Here is a 7,104-nt window from a genome sequence, read left to right on the forward strand (position 1 = left end):
AGATTATTTTTAATCATTGATTAAAAGAAACTCAGCATGCGACATTACTTTAGTCTCTGCTGACTCACAGACTTATGGACTAGAGCTCAGTTTTTACCTCTTTCACATTTTTCTCTTATGTAAGTGAATGGAATTATTTAATACAAGTTCGGTATAGGAGAAATTGACCCTTTACACACACTTAAAATTTCGGTTAAAGTACTGACAAATGTGTAAAAAATGAAACTATGATAGGGAGCCTGTACACTCTATACAAATAGCTGTGAGGCAGCTATTTGGTTTTCAATAACCACATTTAGGTTACTCAGACAATTGAAGTGAAATGGTTATAGAAATAGAAGCAGTGACATCTCAGGAAACTCATTTACATATCACAATCTATTTTACTATCTGGATGTTAACAAAATAGCTGACTTCTTTTAATTATGCCTTCTAAATTAAACCCTCTTCTCTTGGAAAGAACAGACTGAAGCTTACCCATGAAGGTGCTTAATACTAAAATTTTCTTCTAAATTTATATTTGGAATGTTTAAGAAACTGATAACCAAGAAACAAGCATGGTTTTTCTGCCTTTTTTCCACTACCTTACAATTAAAACCCTACAAATTCATTCATCAACTATACTCATTTTCTATATTATTTTTGGTACTCACAATTAATGAAGTCCACTTTTGTTTGTATTTTCACATTCTCAAATGAAAACCTAGGAACACAAAGTGTGTACAAACAACTTTTGAAATAGGCTTATCATTTAACCTATCTGGAAATGAGTCTTTGATCCTACAATTTCACATAAGAGGATTACTCAAACTTCCTTTTAAAGTCAAATGAAAGGAAACATACACCCTGTGTATTGTTTTAAAAATCTAGTGAAAGTATTTCTTGAGCCATTGATTACTACTGACAATATAAAATCCAACAGGGCAATGGGAGGAAAAGATGAGCATCTTACATGCCTTTCATAGTACTGTTCTCCACCTCTCAGAGCCACTCCCGATGTGCCTGGAGATGACCTGGCATCAATTAGACCTGTCATTAGGAGACCACAGTGATATCAGTATTAAAAATATATATACCTGTCTTTCAAAGGAGAGAAATTGTTTAACAATTTTTTTACTCCAAATCTTTAAACTCAGTATAGTAGGTGCAGAGTGTAAGCAAATCTGGGATGTTCTCTAACAGAACGGTTATTTTAAAAAATACTGTCAAGAAATTCTTTCAAATATCACCAAATGCTCACTTTTACCAACATGTATTATTTGATATTAAACAGATATAATGTGTTACAAGTCCATCTAAACTATTCATGTTTTTATATGTCCAAGAGAAAACATTTGCTTCAGGCTCATTTAGAGGTATTTACCTATAAGGACATACCACCATTTTAAACGTTACATGGTTTGGGGGCTTACTGAAAGAAAAGAGGAGAAAAAAAATCACAACAAATATCTTTAGGTCCGTTAAAGGCCATTATCTCTAGCTGGGATATTAAAAAGCAATTAATCTCACCAGACCATATTCTACAATTTAAGGCTTCTAGTAATAAGATTAATAGCAGGAAAGATAAACCCGCTAACAACCAACCCACTCATTAGTGAAAAAAATAGTTTAACTGAAATACTTTGGTGTAATGCTACCTACACAAACTACCCCGCCCATCAGAAGGGAAAATCTACTTTTAAAACCTCAATCAGCCTAGTATTTCTTAGAAGGACTGAAATGGCACAACTCCTGAGAATGTTTAGAAAGAATAAAGTTAGAATGAAGGCAATGTCTAAGGATCTGCATCCCATAGAGAGGCTTTAAAAAATTAAAGTACCACAAATATGCTCAACATGTCTATGAGTTAGAGACCAGGATATCACTGCTGTTGCTTTTTGTCTTTTGAAATAAACAATGTTGTAGGCTCTGCCCTTCAATGTGAAAACAGGACATTTAAAAAAAATTTCAGCTAAAAAATTTGAAATCATCTGATATCCACATTTTGGGCACCAGAACATCTTCACTGTGAATCTATATAGGTCTATACCTACGCCGTCCTAAAATCTAACCACCTCACAAAAACAAGAGAACTAAAAAATTACAAACGTGATCATTTTTAAGAGTCCTTGAAATTATTAAGACTTTAAGAGGAGAGAAAGGAGGCAATCTAGAACAAGGAACGAAGGAAGCTGGAAGGGGAAGGGGAAATCAGTGGGTCTCTTTATTTGGGGACAAGCAAGTGTAGGAAAACTCATTTGTCATTTCCTCAGTTGTCTGTCTGCTGTGTGTCTGCATTCTGACCAGAAGGAAGCTTGAGGCTTTTCTGAGCATATGAGCATCTGCAGGCTCCACCCTCTTACAGTAGTTCTTCTTTGTCCCAATAATCTCAAAGCCAGACTTCCTGTAGAACTCAACTTTTGGCTCGTTGCTGATCTGTACACGCAGATGGATGTCAAAAGTGCCATCTTTCTTAGATGTTTAGGACATGATTTAACATTTTAGTTTCTATTCTCTCTTCAACAAGGTTCAAGATATCCTAGTAATACGATGTAAAGTCTTTTCTTACTCTTTGAATGATCCACACTGCACTACACTGAACCTATAGCCATATCATTGAAGTAGGCAAGATTTGGAAGCTTAACAATTTCTACCACATCCTTGTAGAACTTGTCATTATGGCTGACCTGAAAGATAACTTGGTTCAATCTCTTCAACTGTTTAATATTCTGTGGTGTCACCTCTGCCAGCTGATAAAACTTTGCATCTTCCCTGCCTGCTGAGGCCATCATTACCACCAATGTCCTGAGCTCTCTCATAAGCTTAGGCTACTCGACCCCACTGCTGGTCTCTTGGCCCAGGGAAGGTACTAAGGGCCTGATGGAGGCTATGGAAGCCAAATGTGTCTCTGAGGCTCCAGAGGAAAAACTAGATAACTATGGAACTGCTCAAATCATAGGTAAATGTTGTCAAACCAAAGTTATTTTTATATTTGAGGACATATGAAATACTGGGCAGGTGACCTCTAGACAGGTGGCTTATTGTTTTTGCAAGGCCGTTTTAAATGGTCAATCCCTTTATATTTTGAACTAGGGTATGCAAAGTTCCTTTAGAAAACATAAGGAATTTATTAATTAGACTATAAGTCTCTATTAATTAAATAATAGGTGTCATAATATATTTATTATAATTGAAGTGAATTTAAATTTAAAAATGAAGACTTGCTAGCTTTTACACATATGTGTGTAATTTTAACTGGCAAGTACAGAAGCAAGTGCCTTCACAATAAGGAGACTATTTTATGTGTCTTAAAATTCAAACTCCCTATGCACTGAAGAGGAATGAAGGAGAATGCATCTGTTTAGCAACTTGAAGTTTGTGGAATAATTTTCAAGAATACTGCATTAGCATCAAAATGGCACTGTGCAGATTGGAGGGATATTATAATGGTTTGCTAAGTCTCACCCTCCTTCACTTAAGAACATGTAGGAAGCACCACAGCCATCTGGATTGGGAGCTGTTGCTCTTGGTTGTCTATATTCTGTCATTACTGCTTCTGATTGCAAAGCATAAAAAATGAGGCTCCATGTATACATTCTCCAGCAATACTAAATTTGAGGAGTCAAAGTGATGCCGTTGAATCTAAAACCCACTTACTAAGGAACTAGGTTCTGGGCTCCTCTAAACATGCTGCCATTAATTCAAGCTCTATTTGTGGAATTAAAATGAAGAATAACAGTAGTTGCCAGGTAAATGATCAAGAAATAGAAAACAAGAAAAAAGTGCAGAGTTCAAAGCAGAAAAGTTAACTTAAAGTTAACATCTTTCCCATCATAATCAGTGAAATGAAGAAAAGGCCTTTCTGAATGTATTTGTTTATAAAAACTACTAAAGTTATGTCAAGTAACACATTTGCAATCAGAGTTAAATATGATAACTTGATGGTTTAAACAGTCTGTGCAACAAAAAATTAGTAATTTTGAAGAATTATATTTTCCTTGAATATTGGGTACCAAGATTTGTACCATTCACTGAAGAGAAAAGATTATTAATTTGTAATCTTGCTAATACAATGGAATCTTGGTGGTACCTTCTAGAAAATCTGACTTGTTTTACATTCCCTTGATTTCAATCATGTCCTTCTGACCAGAGACCTTTGGTCATTCCTAAAAGAATAGGTAGAAGCACCATTTAAACAAATGGGGGTTATTGCCCTGAAACATTTTCTATATCATAACTCACATTTCAACAGGATCTGTACTTCACAGCATGCTATCATTAATATTATCTCATTTGATTATAGTGGCTGGTTTGCCACTGTGTGCCTTGCATTTAATATGAACTCAGGAAGTATTTGTGGATTGATTAACTATATAATCTTCTTGCTAATGTAAGCGGGAAAATGTTCAGTAACCCTGGTTACATCATTATCTCAGCTGTCTGGTCCATCCTGATAATTTCCACAGGGAAACAGCCTGTGAGAACAAATGCTACAGCCTTTCTGAAAACTGGGGAGGGTTAGCTTTTGAATTAGGCAAAGGTGTGGTTTTCTGGGTTGCACAAATACAAAAGCTGCTACTTTGTTTACCTAATGTGCCATATTCTACATGCACAGTCACCACGAAACCAAGGTTTGTCCCATTAACATCCCAGTCACAGCGAATTGTTCTTACAATATTTTTCATCACAGTAAACAATACTTAAGTGTGTTCTGGCATCAGATTGCTTTGAGGTTTTGTTCCATGATGTTTTCATTAAATGTGTATGCTGAAAAAGGAATGAGTCAGGGAATAGAAATTATCATTGGAAAATTATAGCCAGGCAGGCATCATAAATACTGCTTTGTTTTTGCTGTTGATGTCAGTCCAGGCAAGTCTTTCAATGCCTAGCTCTGTAATTCTGAATGGAGCAGTTCCTAGCACTACGGCTAGCTCTCACTCTACTCTTTCTTTTTGTAAGAAAACACAGACAGGTTTGTAGATTAAACAGTTACTGAAGATCAAAAAAAAAATACGATTTACCACAAAATGCAAGACCTCGGGATATGAGTAAATGCAAAATGGATCAAATTATAAGTTTATTTCTTGTTTCAGAACAAAATGAAAAAGAGGGAAAGGAAAACCTGACTGGTAAGCCAATAGGAATGTCATTCTCCCAAAATACAGTAATTAAATGAGAGTTCTCAGTTTTCTAATATTTAGAAGTTCTCCTTCAGGGTCTGGAGAACTGGTTCAGAAGAACACTGGGTGTTCTTGCAAAGGACCTGGGTTCAGTTCCAAGCACCCACATGGCAGCTAACAACTGTCTAACTCCAGTTTCAGGGAAATCCAACACCTTCTTTTGACCAGTGTGGGCATTGCAGGACACGGGTGCACTTACACACATGGATGCAATATAGTCATACAGATAAAATAAAAATAATTAGTAAAATTTTTAAGTTATCATTGAGTTAACAATATTTCTAGCCATTTTAGGATGCTTCCATATAAAATAATCATACCTGCATATAGGATAATACATTTTAAAATGTATGATTAATCCTTAAGTGTTTGTACTATAACTAAAATGAGTCTCGGGAAACAGGGAGACATAGCCTTGTGTGGTCCATCACCAGGAAAGCCCAGAAATCCTCTGACTAGCTTTAAGCCAATGGAATGTGGCCAAAAAAATGAAGCATGCTTGTTACCTATGAATGCTTTTGATAGTTAATTTTATGTCAACTTGCCTGGGCTAATTAGGAATGCTTTGATAGTGAGAACATTTCTTGGAGAATTTCTGAGAGTGTTTCCTGAGGAGATTAGCATTAAGTCAACAAGCTTGAGCAAAGAGATTCTACTTTCACAGATGTGGGAGGTCATCCTCTAATTTGCTAAGGGTCCAAATAGAACCTTTAAAAATCATGGGGAGGGATAAATTATGCCTTGTTTCTTGAGATGAGACCTTCATCTTTGTGTGCCTTTGGGCTTAAGAGCTCCTGAGAATGGGGCCTCTGAACTTTGAGATTTATTCTTGTGTGCCAGCCCTGTGCTTTAGTCCTTTAGTGGTGCTATAACAGAAAACCCAGACTAACAAACTACAGTGGATAGAATTTATGGGCTCATAACTCTGGAAGCTTTGAAGTCCAAGATCAAGGGACTAATGTCTGGGAAAGGACAGCTTGCAGCACCATCCCATGTGAGAAAGGCAAAAAGAGGGCAAAGAAGAAAAATAAGAGGGGCCCAATGTGTTTGATTATGAGAAACCTATTTCCTTATCACAGAACTTTCTCTCATGATAACGGCACAAGTTCATTTGTGAAGATGACATCTTCATGTCCCAAGCTCCTTCCATAAAGCAACACATTCCAACACCCAAAATAAGGAAGCACATTTCCAACACATAGTTTTGGAGGGCACTCTCAAATCGTAACACACCATTTCTTAGGACTTCAGACCTTTATTAAATTAGATCACTGGCTTCCCATATGCTAATGCTTGCAGATGGCTTATTGTGACTCCAAATTCCCAAGAGTGAGTTTCCATAATATATTTCTTACATGGATAATATATCTGATGATTCTTTTTCTCTGGAAAACCCTGGGTATTTCACAGTTTTAACAGGAGAGAGAAACACACACACACACACAGAGAGAGAGAGAGAGAGAGAGAGAGAGAGAGAGAGAGAGAGAGAGAGAGGTGTTTTTATATATGTCTGTGAACACAAAAAAAAACAAAAAATAGTTGGTTCTGAAAACAAAACAAAACAAAACAAAACAAAACAAAACAAAACAGATAACCATATTAGGAACTGTTTATGAGGAAGGGACTTTGGACAGTCTCAAACATCTGACCTACAGTAAACAGCAAGTACCTTAAGCCTTCCTCTTACAAAAAAATTAATTCTGCTCATAACACAGGGAATTTGAAAACATATTTTTCTCTTGTTAAATCTTAAGCTACTCCAGGTATAATAACCTTTGGTTGAAGTATTTTGTTGTGTTGTGCTATATTTTTCATTGTTTCTGGGGACTGAACACAGTCCTTGGGTTTACACAGTAAGAATGATCTCTACACCAGAAATACACTCCTAGCCTCAAGACCAGAGGAATTGTTCATTAGTTCTATGTGCTTATCACTTAGCTAACCT

The 7,104-nt window shown here is 36.2% G+C and overlaps 1 pseudogene; it reads right to left on the reverse strand.

Annotated features, from left to right (window-relative positions):
• Window positions 1-2,248: 2,248 nt before the first annotated feature.
• On the reverse strand, window positions 2,249-6,867 carry LOC103750296 (annotated as a pseudogene).
• Between the last annotated feature and the right edge of the window lie 237 nt (window positions 6,868-7,104).

The sequence above is a fragment of the Nannospalax galili genome, unplaced genomic scaffold (genome assembly GCF_000622305.1).
Source record: "Nannospalax galili isolate Female #2095 unplaced genomic scaffold, S.galili_v1.0 scaffold45, whole genome shotgun sequence".
NCBI classification, from domain to species: domain Eukaryota; kingdom Metazoa; phylum Chordata; class Mammalia; order Rodentia; family Spalacidae; genus Nannospalax; species Nannospalax galili.